At 42.4% G+C, this 12,696-nt stretch overlaps 1 protein-coding gene across 5 annotated transcripts in view; it reads left to right on the top strand.

Moving 5' to 3' along the window:
• Positions 1-12,696, top strand: part of TMCC3 (transmembrane and coiled-coil domain family 3) — a 288,555-nt gene that overhangs the window by 98,492 nt on the left and 177,367 nt on the right. The window contains exon 2 of one of the 5 annotated variants that reach the window (XM_015470918.3): positions 3,345-3,461. The exons of the other annotated variants lie outside the window; for them this stretch is intronic. The gene's annotated coding sequence lies outside the window, so the exon portion shown is untranslated. The remainder of the gene's footprint in view (positions 1-3,344; positions 3,462-12,696) is intronic. 5 annotated transcript variants of the gene reach the window in all.

Genomic DNA, 12,696 nt, shown 5'->3' with positions numbered 1-12,696 from the left:
TGTTGCGACCCCATGGACTGTAACCTCTCAGGCTCCTCTGTCCATGGAATTTCCCAGGTAAGAATACTGGAGTGTGTTGCCATGCCCTCCTCCAGGGGATCTTCCCGACCCAGGGATCGAACCCGCAACTCTTATGTCTCCTGCATTGGCAGGTGGGTTCTTTACAACTAGCGCCACCTGGGAAGCCCCCTCTGCCCTCTAGGAGTTGGTATTTTAATGGGAACACTGTTCCCTACAGCTTTACGTGTCGGCTGCTTCTGGTGAGACAGAGAAGCCCTTTCATCTGTCACTTAAATTCACTAAGCTTTAATGCTATTGGTGATACAATTTTACTCATACCTGCATGGTACTTCTTCAGATTACATGCTGAAGGAGAGCTGTGATGGGCAGGCTAATGAGAAGACAGACTTTCTCTGTTCTATTCAGTATCTCCCACTACCTACCCTAAAGGTATTAGGACTAATAGGGAAGAAGCAGCTCATTGCCTTTGAATTTCTTCTGCTTTTCCTCAGACCACAGGGCCTCACCTGATGAAGGGGTAATGGGTAATATGACAGCCACAGAGTGAAAGAAGCTTCAGGAATAAGAGATCACGTGGAAACAACCTTTTTTTCCCTGGGACAATTCACCTTGCAACAGGAAGCAGCTAGAAATTGGACCTAATATGATAAGAGGGGAGAGGGCAGGGAGGCAGCGGGTAGGAATACTGAGAGATGCCAATTTATTTGGATAAATTGTGTTAAAGGCCACTTAACTTTCATCCAGCATGCCAAGGATACACTATTTATTCATGAGAGTTTTGGTCTGTTTTTCCACTCCAGTCTTGAAGTGGAGATATGTGAGCCCTGCTTGGCAGAGTGCCCTGCTTACACAGCACTGTCCCTGTAACCTCACCCTAGTTTCCAGGGAGTCTGGGGCTGGACGTGAAGCAATCCAGAGCAGTTTTCTTGCATTACATGCACCTTCCCAGAGTCTTCCAAATAAATGGATGGTCAGTTTGAGCAATAATAACTTGTGTGTTTTTTTATACTGCAAGTTTTGAGTATGATATCTTTGAATTCAGTTTAGATCAGAATCTATTGCCACTCCATTATTTGAAAAAGATCCTTAGCCCACCCCTACAAATGAAATATGTCTTCCAAGATGTGGGAAAGAGACATGAAAGAAGAAATAAATATTAATGATGGTATACATTTGAGATTTCCCAGTTCTTAAGAAATTCAGGCCTGACCTTAACTTATTTGGGTATTATCCAGAAAAGCTGTTTCTAACAGAGCAAAATAAAAGAATACCCAAGGCTGAAAACAAACTTTGGATTATATGTGGAGAGGGAAATTCTAATGCCATGACAGAAATGGGCCTTGGAAAATCTACCTTCCATGCAAGAGTGACACAGACCATATGTAGCGCAGAAACTTGGGTGTTGTTTAATTTGGAAGAGAAGCTTCAGGTGTAACATGCTAGCTCTCTGCAGATATATAATGGGCTCCCATGTGGAAGAAGGGTTGAATTTTTTTCTGTCTATGAGGCAAAGGGTTGAACTGCTATATTAATGTGTAAACTCATTAAATGAGGCAGAGAGATGGGTTTCTCTTTAGTAAAAGGAGACATTTCTGGGGAGTGGTGTAAGAATGGAAGAGATCTTTGCAGAGAGAGGTAGAAAGGTTCTGATCACTCGACAGAGGCTGGAAAACTCTTCCTCTACTTGCTGCATTCCAGCCACGCTTCTTTTTTCCAGTTCCCCAGAGGAGCCAAGCTCTTGTCTACACTATGGTTACCTCTGCCTAGAATGCCCCACGCATTCTCCCCCGCCCCTCCCCCGACACTTTCAGCCTGCTAAATCTTGCTCTTCCTGTAGGCTCAACCTAATTGTTACATTCACATAGGGTTTTCCTGAACCCCTTGTTTAGAGTCTTACCAATAAAACTATACCATGACACCTTGTTCTTTTCTCTTTATGCATGCCTGCTAAATTGCTTCAGTTCTGTGCAACTCTTTGCGACCCTGTGAACTGTAGCTTGCCAGGCTCCTCTGTCCATGGGATTCTCCAGGCAAGAATACTGGAGTGGGTTGCCGTGTCTTCCTTCAGGGAATCTTCCCGACCCAGGGATCGAACCCTTGTGTCTTATATCTCCTTCATTGGCAGGTGGGTTCTTTACCACTAGTGCCACCTGGGAAGCCCTTTTTTGTTTATAGCACTTAACAAATAAAGGCATGTTTGTGTGTGTGTGTGTGTATACAACCTTATCACAGGCATATCATATTTTGATATATCTTACACGTATCTACATATATTTATATAAAACAGCACAAATATACTTTTTTTGAGTTTTTTTTTCATTTTTTGACTGCACTGTGTGGCACGTGGGATATTAATTCCCTGACCACAGATCAAACCTATGCCCCCTGTAGCGGAAGCATGGAGTCTTAACCACTGGACCAGCCGGGAAGTCCCCACAAATACACTTTGTGTCGCCGTTTGTTTAATGTAGGTTTCACCACTGAAAGGTGAGCTTTTTTGTGAAACGTACCACGTTTGTTTTGTTCATTCTATTGTGTACCTTGCTTGGAACGTAGTAGGTGCTCAGGAAGTGTGTTGAATGAATGAATGAGATTCAGCCACCAAAGTGTCTTGATTAGTATGCCTCTTGAGTAGGACATGAACCACTAGAGATGATTTTAGATGGAGCCTGGATCTAGCACTAAATAATATTGCATCACCTTGTGTGAAAGTAATTTCTTTTCAATTTAATTTCAACCCTCTGATCTTGTCAAAGAGAAAGCTTTTTTAATGATAGTCTTTAATAACGGCTCTAACACTTGCCAATCTCCCTTGGCAGTGCAGAGAGAGACCAGGCAATAGTATCTAGCTGGAATTTAATAACATGTTTTGTTTTTATTGCATTCATTTGTGGTTGCTTTTATTTGTGGCAGGTGATATTGATTTTTCCTTTATGGACATGATCTATAGTTTTCTTTTAAAAGAAAACTAAAAATGTGAGTTTATTTAATCAAAAATATTAACTGTACTGAAATAATGTACAGTAATGATATAATATCTTTAACATCTAAAACTTTGGTTCTTGGAGGATCTGAAACTTTGGAACAATCTAGGTCACTGATTCCTATTAGTCTATCCCCAAACCAGCTCAGGTCCATGACAGAGGAAATGCAACGAAGTCAGTTTCATAAAGCTAAATTTAATCATTGTCATTCTGGTAGCATGTTCCTTTGTGATACTAAAGAATCCTTTTCCAAAAGAGATGGTGATTTTAAAAAGTCCCCAAATTGGTAAAATAGAGTATTGGCAGCTCCATGTTGTTCCTTCCCTTTTAATTATGTAGGATGATCGTGTGGGGGAGAGAGTTGCACCTGCCTTGGAATCCGAAAGTCTGGGCCCTCCTGAAATTAGAGGACCGATGTAGTCCCTTCCAGTGTGGAGAGTGGATTACCAGTTGCAGGTACAGTCTTGTGTGCCCTCTGTGTGAATAACCACTGGGTGTGTGTGTGTCACGCTCACAGTGGGCCCTTGCTCCCCATCCTCCCTGTTAAAAGGATTTGTCTGTTTTCGATTCATTTCAAGCAAGGATTCCAAGTAACATATTTATTAATAGGATGTGTAAATAATTTATAGAAATGATGAGTAGTGTGTGAGGGGTGTAATGGGAGAGAGAGATGGTTGGAAGTGGCGTGGGGTGTCCTTGTAGCATCCTCTTCCATTGGAGAGAGGACAGGGTGGAATGGGGTGAACTGGCAGGATGGATGTTCTGAGGGCAGCAGCCTTCCTGTTTCCTGAGCTGGGGTGATGGGAGTCGGGCACGGAAGACAGCAGAGGTTGGCAGGGAGAGGGAGGCGGTCACCTGTGGCCTGTCGCACACACGAGTCCTGTGCCACCAGGAGGCCCTGTTGCCCAGAGAGCAGCCTGGGGAAAGGCTGTCCCGTCATGGAGTTGTTGTAACTGCTGCCTTTTCCTGCCATCTGTGGCTGTGCGGGATTGGCTTTGCTTACAGAACCCGAACCCTGAGGCTAAGATACTGATATTCCTGTTAGAAATTCAGCAGAGATATTAAGACTGAAGAGATTCTAGCCTTACTGATTGAGTCCATTTTGACGACCCCCTGATTAAAAACAGCCAAAGAACCAGGTCCTTAAAATGATTTAAACTGGGTGTAGCCCATGGCACTGTTTTGGCTTTGCATGTGAAGCTGCTGACCTCGGTGGCATTCTTACTGTGGTTGGTATCATCTCTCACCACCTGAGCTGGTTATATCCGTGGTGTGTATGTGTGTTTGTATGTGTGTGAAGAGTGTGCTCACACATATCCAAGTCAGTGGCTATTTAGATCTGAGCCATATATTCAGAGGTTCACACTTTCAACTTGGCAAATACTCAGTGGATACTTACGGCACCCCTGTCAAACATCATGGTAGCGGGGGGTGCTCCATGAGCGCTAAGTGTGCATGTCGGCTGGTTCATACAACTCATGTTTGCAACAGTATCGTCTAAGTTAGGATGAAGCAAGTACTGCTAGAAAGAGACCAACACAGTATTCCAAGACCACAGAGCAAGAAACATTTACTTCTTGGGGGATAAATTAAACAAGGCTTTACTGATATTTGATACTGGCCTCAAGAAGATGGCGTGGGGTGGACAGGCAACGGTAAAGACATGCCATCCTGTGATAAGAAAAGAGTGAATGAAGGTATAAAGGAGAACATTTTGTTTGGGGATGGTGCTTTGTGAAGGAAACTCCCAGATGATCACACAGCACATGGGTAGTGGTAGTAAGGGCTGTTTTTACGCCTTCTGTTCAGACAGTGCCAAACAGCTGTGGCAGTAGATGGTGCTGAAGGAAGCGTGGGAATGCCATCAGCAATGGAAAAAGTCAAGTGGTGATGTGGATTGACATCTTATAGAATATAGACCTAACTTATAGTCAATAGTTGTTTCATTGCTAAGTTATGTCTGATTCTTTGCAACCCCATGAACTGTAGCCCTCCAGGCTCCTCTGTTAATGGGATTTTCCAGGCAAGAGTACTGGAGTGGGTTGCCATTTCCTTTTTCAGCTTACAGTCATCAGGTAATAGATGTTTGTGTGAAGACGGGTCCAGTAGACATGTATTTTGCTTTACACATTGATAGTTGGGAGGGATGCATTTAAGAACATGTGGACTATTTGACAGATGACCAAATTAATAATGTTACATCCAGCAGAGTATGATTTTCTTTATACTTAAACCACAGTCAATGGAACTGTATTTTTCTTCGGAAAAGTCAGAATTCTTTTAACACAGCTTGCTTAAAGAGAGCTTCCTACTTTAAAGTATGCTGTCCATCACAATAGGTGATTTTTTTTTTCCCCTCCAGAACAATCCAAATGTTACACTCCTGAATAGAAAATGACTTGAAGCCAGTGAGTAGAGCTTCAGCCCTGCTGCTTACTGGTGATGAGTCTGCTTTAACCTGAGTGGCCCTTCTAAGTATTTGCCAGCAGGTGGTGACAGTGCAGTCTGTGCAGTTTGTTTCCTTTTATTTATTTATTACTTAGAAAACACATACTGCCTGTTCATTACAGGAAAAATTAGAAAGAACCTTGGAGAAGGGTGGGCAGGAGTCTCAGTGTCCCACAATTTGTAGGTAATCACTGCTGCATTTCCGGCATACGACAGCCTTGGTTGCACGGTGACCAAAGTCAGTTCAGTAGTTCACAATTAATAAGGCCATGCTTGGTAGGTATCAGTAGCCTCCAATGATTACAGATCCCTGGAGGTGAGGACCATGGCGAGGCCCGTGGCAAAGACCATTGCCACAGCTTCCCAAAGAGGTAGAAGGGTAAATCAAAAACCGTTCTCTGGACCAAATCCTGTTACAGGGACAACCATGCATCACCAGATGGGCACACAGCCACGCTGGGAACTGCCGGTGAGCCCCCAGTTCCTGGCCTTCCAGACCCTAAGTGGAGCACCTTGAATGGAAGCACGTGGGGCGAGCAGTTGTAGCACCGCAGCTGTGGGATTCAGCTGGCCTCACAGGCTGCTCACACCACAGAACCCACCTCCACACGAGCTGGAGGGCCAGAGGCAGCTGGGCTCGCCTGATTCTCACAGCTGGACCGTGGCAGAGTTGCTGGTATAACATTTCAGGCTGAGCCATATATTTGCAACACGTGTCTTTTTATCAGTAACAATCATTTCCAATATCCATTATGGTTATTAACAAATGCTCTGATATTAATCAGAGAATAAAAGTAATTGAAGCCTTATAATAGACATGTCAACATGTGATTTGTTGTTCTGGTCATTACTAGGTCATGTCTGACTGTTTGCGACCCCATGGACTGTAGCCTGCTGAGCTCCTCCGTCCATGGGTTTCCCAGGCAAGAATACTGGAGTGGGTTGCCATTTCCTTCTCCAGGGGATCTTCCTGACCCAGGATCAAACCCGTGTCTCCTGCATGGGCAGGCAGATTCTTTACCACTGAGCCATCTGGGAAGCCCCAACATATAATTAAGTCTTTAAGATGCTAAATAAGCGCTTACTTGTAGGATATAAATTAAAACTCACACATCTGTATATCACAGTTTATGCTAGCATATTTTGAAGAGAATTGTACTTTTTCAATTTATAGTTTAGGATGTATGTGTGTATAAATTGCTTAACACTTTTTAATTTATATTCTGTATATGTGTGTCTGTATTGCTTAACAGAAGTGAAATTTCATGCTATATATGGTGTTATAACCTGCCTCTGTCATTACTAGCATGTTATGAATCTACTTATGAACCAATATGCCTCTGCATTATCAGTGCTAATGACTGTGTAGTATTCCATTTTATAACATAAGTTACAGCTCACTACTAATGGAAATTTGTGATTTTTACAACTTTTTACTATTACAGGTTATCACTACAAAGATTATCTTTGTCCATCTTTCTTTGTATACTTGTTTATTTTATTAGAATATGTCCCTAGAAATGAAATAGCTGAATCATAGCATATGCACATTAAAAGATGTTTTGAACAAAATTTCAAGTTATTCTTTGAAAGGAAGTATACTCTCACCGGGCCCAGCTTTCTTTTTTAAATAATTGTATGTATATTTATTTTTGGCAGTGCTGGGTCTTTGTTCTGCGGGGGCTGCAGTTCACCTGCAGTGCTCCGGCTTCTCACTGCGGTCGCATCTCTCGTTGCAGAGCAGAGACTCTAGGGCACAGGCTCAGTAGTTGTGGTGCGCAGTCTTAGTTGCTCCGAGGCGTGTGGAGTCTTCCCGAATCAGGGATCAAACCTGTGTCTCCTGCACTGGCAGGCAGATTCTTTACCACTCAGCCACCAGGACAGCCCAGCACCAGCTTTCTTAAATACTCTCCCACATTGGAAGAATGTTTTTAAAAAATTTGCCCATCTGATAGGTCACAAATGGTTACTCGTTAGTCTTGTTAACAAGACTTTAAAAAATGTTTGCTATTTCATTTTCCCTTTTATTATTGTTCCAAATATGGGCAGTGTAGGACGATTAACCCTCATATATTTACTCTCCCTATCAATTGCCAGATGCCTTAAAATTACTTATTTTTTGGATTGGGAAACATACAGTCAACTTAAAGCGTTTTAAACCATCACCTTTTCGTAATTGAAGCCCCTGTTTAAAAGTGGGGCAGGGTTTCAACTGTGGTAGTTGTGGTACTTCCCCCAGGATCCCATGGGCATTGTTTTAGACCCTGCTTTAGGAAGGGAGGAAGAGACCTTTTAGCTGCCAAGCTATTCACAAATGCTGGTGAGATGCTTATTAGGTCATCAACATTGAACCTGCAGAGTAATATTCATATAACACAATGTGAAATGAGAGCTTAGGGTTATTGAATTAATTTGATGGATGTGGACAGCCCAAGAGACCATTTAACCACCAGAGGGATACTTTCTCAGCAGAATTCACTAGTTTTCTTGTCTCCAGTTGATTAAATTAACCAGAAAGTGGCTATAGCTTCAGTTCATTTGCTGATGTGTTTTAAGGAAATGAGCTACAAGGGACTAATATCCCCACCTCTACTCCATCAGTGTTTTAGAATCCAACCTATGGATCCTGGACCAAGCTCACAGTTCTGAGAGGGCTGTTTCCATGTGGTTTAGACATGAAAAGAAGACTAGCTTCCAAGTGTAGGTGACTCCACCCATGGCCATGAGGAACTTTCTCCCTCCATCTTCACCTGTTGCCTGATGTTCACAATTGCTTTAAAAAACATTGGATCTCTAAATTAAGGATTTGTATTTAGTGAAAGTGTTAGTTGCTCAGTTGTGTTTGACTCTTTGCAACCCCATGGACTGTAGCCCGCCATACTCCTTTGTCCATGGAATTCTCCAGGCAAGAATACTGGAGTGGATTGCCATTTCCTTCTTGGGATCTTCCTGACCCAGGGATTGAACTCGGGTCTACTGCATTTCAGGCAGATTCTTTACCATCTGAGCCACCAGGGAAGTTAGGACCTAAAATTAAAATATGTTGAAAGGTAAGAATGACTATAAGTTCACACTGAAGTATAAACCACTTACCTTAGATCTTTCTGAGAGAAGGATTGGGCTCCCAAAAACGAATGGGATAAGTGAGTCTCCACCAGGGAGAAAGAGGGAGAGGCTGGGGTTTGGTCTGAAACTCATCTTGGACGAACTACAGGTTTGCTTTCAAAGCCCTTTCCGTTGTGTCACTGGTATTTGTAATGGAACAATTTGTGAATAAATTGGCATTTTAATTTAAATTGTTCTGTTGTTTAAAACAACTTTCTCTCTCCCTCTACTTTCCCTCTTAGCAAACAAAGTTGTAGTCGGGATTTAGTGAAAATTTAGTTTTTAATCTGTTTAGTAGATACCCTCCTTTAAAAAGATGTGTTAAAAAAATTAAAAAATAAAAGGATGTGTTGATACCTCTGCTCTTCAGATGTTTCCTGCTTTTCACTCTTGAAAATCCCTGGTCCACTTTTCTCTGCACTGTTCTCGTCCGTTTGAAGAGCATTCTTCGGTTCTTCTGTTCTTGTGCTGTTTACTCATTCCGTACTCTCTGTCCTCCATTCTCCAAGGAGAACCCCTCATTTCGGTCTCTCCTGTGAAGCCTCCCCTGGATCCCGTCGCCTGCACTCAGGTGCCTCCTGTATTCAAATAGCAACCATCTGTTTCTGAATGCACGCACATGTGCTCAGGTGCTAAGTCGTGCCCAACTCTTTGAGGCCCCGTGGACTACAGGAGCCCACGGGGCTCCTGTCCATGGGATTCTCCAGGCAAAAATACTGGAATGGGTTGCCATGCCCTCCTCCAGGGGAGCCTCCTGATCCAGGGACTGAACTTGCATCTCCTGCATTGGCAGACGGATTCTTTACCGCTGAGCTGCCAGGGAAGCCTGTTTCTGAATACACACTCTCTAAAATCTCTGCTTTTTTTGTACTCATAACTATCCAATTAATAAACTTTAAAAAAAAACTTTTTTAAATACTAAAGAAATACGTTGTCATAAAAATGTAAATATAGAGAAGGTGAGAGAATGAAATTCCCTCTCCTCACCCCTCTCCCTCCCCTACCAGCTCTCATAGGCCTAATATGGCTTGTTGTGTATCTTTTCTGACTTTTCCTATTCATATACAAACGAAGTATATATAAAATTATTTATACAAAAATAAGATCACGCTATTCTGTAACTTGCCTTTTAAAACTTAATATGCTATTTGTAAGTTTTATATTTTCATAGTTATGTTCTGGTGTACTTCCCACTTTATTTAAAGAATCCCCTCTTGGTGGACACAAGTTATTTCCAGTGTCATCTTTTTATATACTTATTATATACTTATCACTTATGCATCCAAGTGATGCAGTGAACATCTTTTTACACAGACCTTTGTGTATGTTTCCTGGCATTCATCTCAGTAGAAGAGGAACATCTGAGTGGAGGGGTCTACACATTTTATTTTAAAAAAATATTTATTTTGTTTGGCTGTGCCAGTTCACAGTTGTGGCACGTGGGATCTTCAGTCTTTGTTGTGGCGTGTGGGATCGAGTTCCCTGACCAGGGGTTGAACCCAGGCCCCCTGCATGGGGAGCAGAGAGTCTTAGCCACTGGACGACCAGGGAAGTTCCTGCACATTTTAAATACTGACAGATATTCCCGGATTGCTCTCTAAAAGGGCTGCACTTACTCCAGTTTACACTCTCACTGGCAAACTGTCACTCAGTTCTTGTCTCACCTTAAGTACCGCTTTCTTGGGGAAGCCTGACTTGTCAGTTTCACCTCCAGGTGGTGTGGGGTGCCCTCCTTTCTTCTCATGGGTCCCATCAAAGTTCTGGTTCTTTGCTGAACTTTGGCACTCACCCCTGTATTTGAATGTTAGAAAATCAGTCATATCATTCTATCATTGAGCTCTTTATTTTTCCTGTAAAGTTTTTATTTCCCCTAATTTCTAAAGTCAACCATGGGCACTATATAAAATCCCAACATTATGGAAATATCTTACATTAAGGAAACAAAAAGATGTTTGTTTGTGTTAGATAGTCCATTTATAAACCTGTGTTTCTCATTAGCACTGATAGCATGTACCATACTAACTGATTCTTGCAACTGTCTCACTTGCAAGCCTGAATTCTCTGAGGGGAAGGGGCCATATGTTTTCATTTTTGTGCCCCAGCACTCAATGTGGTACATAGTGCATCTCAGTAAAAGTTTGTCACCTGAAAGGATTGGTTGAGGGGAGGGTGTAAGGTAAGCCTCAGAAAACATGCCAAGTTACTTAGTGTTTTTGCTTCAGTTCAGTTCAGTCGCTCAGTCATGTCTGACTCCTTGCAACCCCATGGACTGCAGCACTCCATGCCTCCCTGTCCATCGCCAACTCCCGGAGTTTACTCAAAATCATGTCCACTGAATCAGTGATGCCATCCAACCATCTCATCCTCTGTTGTCCCCTTCTCCTCCTGCCTTCAATCTTTCCCAGCATCGGGGTCTTTTCAGATGAGTCAGTTCTTTGCATCAGGTGGCCAAAGTATTGGAGTTTCAGCTTCAGTATCAGTCCTTCCAATGAATATTCAGGACTGATTTCCTTTAGGATGGACTGCTTTTTGCTTAGCCTTCTTTAATAAGGATGGCTTTGAATGGGTTCCTCCCATAGTACTAGGCCCTTAACAGAATCTTTAATTCTGATGTAACTCACCCTTTTCTAGAAGATTTGGTTTCATAGCCCTCAGGACCTATTGAGTTCTTTAACAAAGCAAATGCAGAAGCCTGGGAAGCAGTTATTAGCGGAGGGAGATTGGTTTACCAGTGTGATTTGTTGCTATGTGTGTTTATTAGCCACTGGCTCTGTGCTTGTGAAGTCAGTATTCCCTACACTCTGCTGAACCAGGCAATCTGGTGAAATAAGAAGTGAGGCCAGGCCTTGTTCAAGTTCCAGAATCTAATTGCAACCACAATAATAGCTACCATATATTGAATGTTTTCCATGTCATTTCATCCTCATAAAAACCCTACGAGGAAAGTATTGTTTCCTCTAGGTTCCAGATGATATTCAGCCTCGGGGATGTAAACTTTCCAAGATTACACAGCTCTTAAGTGGCGGTGTGTGATTTTGAATCCAAGTCTTTTTGTTAATAAACCATCTTTACTCCTTTTTTTTTTGGATCCTCTTTCCTTGTCTCCAGGTGCCCAAAATGATCTTTCTGCTGTGAAACAGGAAAAGCAGATCATTTTGATAGAAAAGCTTGGGGTCTTTTTGTTCATTGAAAATGCTCTTTGAATCCTTGAGAAAATACCTCATCTTTAACTTTGCTTTTTTTATACTCCTCTTCTAAAATCATGGACCCTTGGAGATGAAAGGAATCAAGTCCTCAGCTCACACACTTTTGGGAGAGGAGTAGGTAGTGGCTGACTTGTTACCCATCCTTACCATCGTGGTAGAAAATCTTCCCAACTTTGCTGTGTGCATGAAAAGCCTGGTGTTGCTTTGGATTTATCTGGGTGCAGAGGTAGAGTTTCACAGAGTTAATCATCAGAGGTAAACTCTAAACTAGGGCTGGAACATAAGGATAGGCTTGTCCATGGACCTTATGAGGACATGCAAATTGCCTCAAAGCCACGTTCCTTCAAAGAGTCTAAATGAGATCTTGCAGCTGTCTTTTTGATTGTATCCATCCCATCCCAAATGGTCCAGCATTTCTTTGATTTTTACCGATGTGTAGAAAAGGAAATATATGTCCAGAATCAGTTATCTGAAATTTTAAAGGAAATTCTTGGCTTATTACATCTTATATTGCATCAGACCCCCAGTGGGGCTGGGGTTACACTCTGTGATCAGACATGTTGATATATCTGTGGTATGACTTACAGCTAGAAGGGAAGACTATAAATACGTTGTCACTTGGCGTCAGATTTTTGTTACCAAGTGATTGATTTACACACACTTAGAAAAAAGCTTTCATATCTCGGAACTTTCTGGGTCTCAGAATTAAAGGTAAAAATGTGTGGGCCTATAATTTCCTCCCTATTTGCTCTGATAGAAGTTGAACTTACGGGGCGCCAACCTAATGTCTGATAGAGGGCGTTGTTGTTCAGTTCTTCAGTCGCTTGTTGTGTCCGACTCTTTGTGACCCCATGGGCTGCAGCACGCCAGGCTTCCCTGTCCCTCGCTGTGTACTGGAGGAGGGAACAGCAAGCCACTCCAGTATTCTCGCC

This window comes from Bos taurus, chromosome 5, assembly GCF_002263795.3.
Source record: "Bos taurus isolate L1 Dominette 01449 registration number 42190680 breed Hereford chromosome 5, ARS-UCD2.0, whole genome shotgun sequence".
Taxonomy (NCBI): domain Eukaryota; kingdom Metazoa; phylum Chordata; class Mammalia; order Artiodactyla; family Bovidae; genus Bos; species Bos taurus.
The sequence above is the reverse complement of the archived record's forward strand: the minus strand, read 5'-3'. Positions and strand labels throughout refer to the sequence as shown.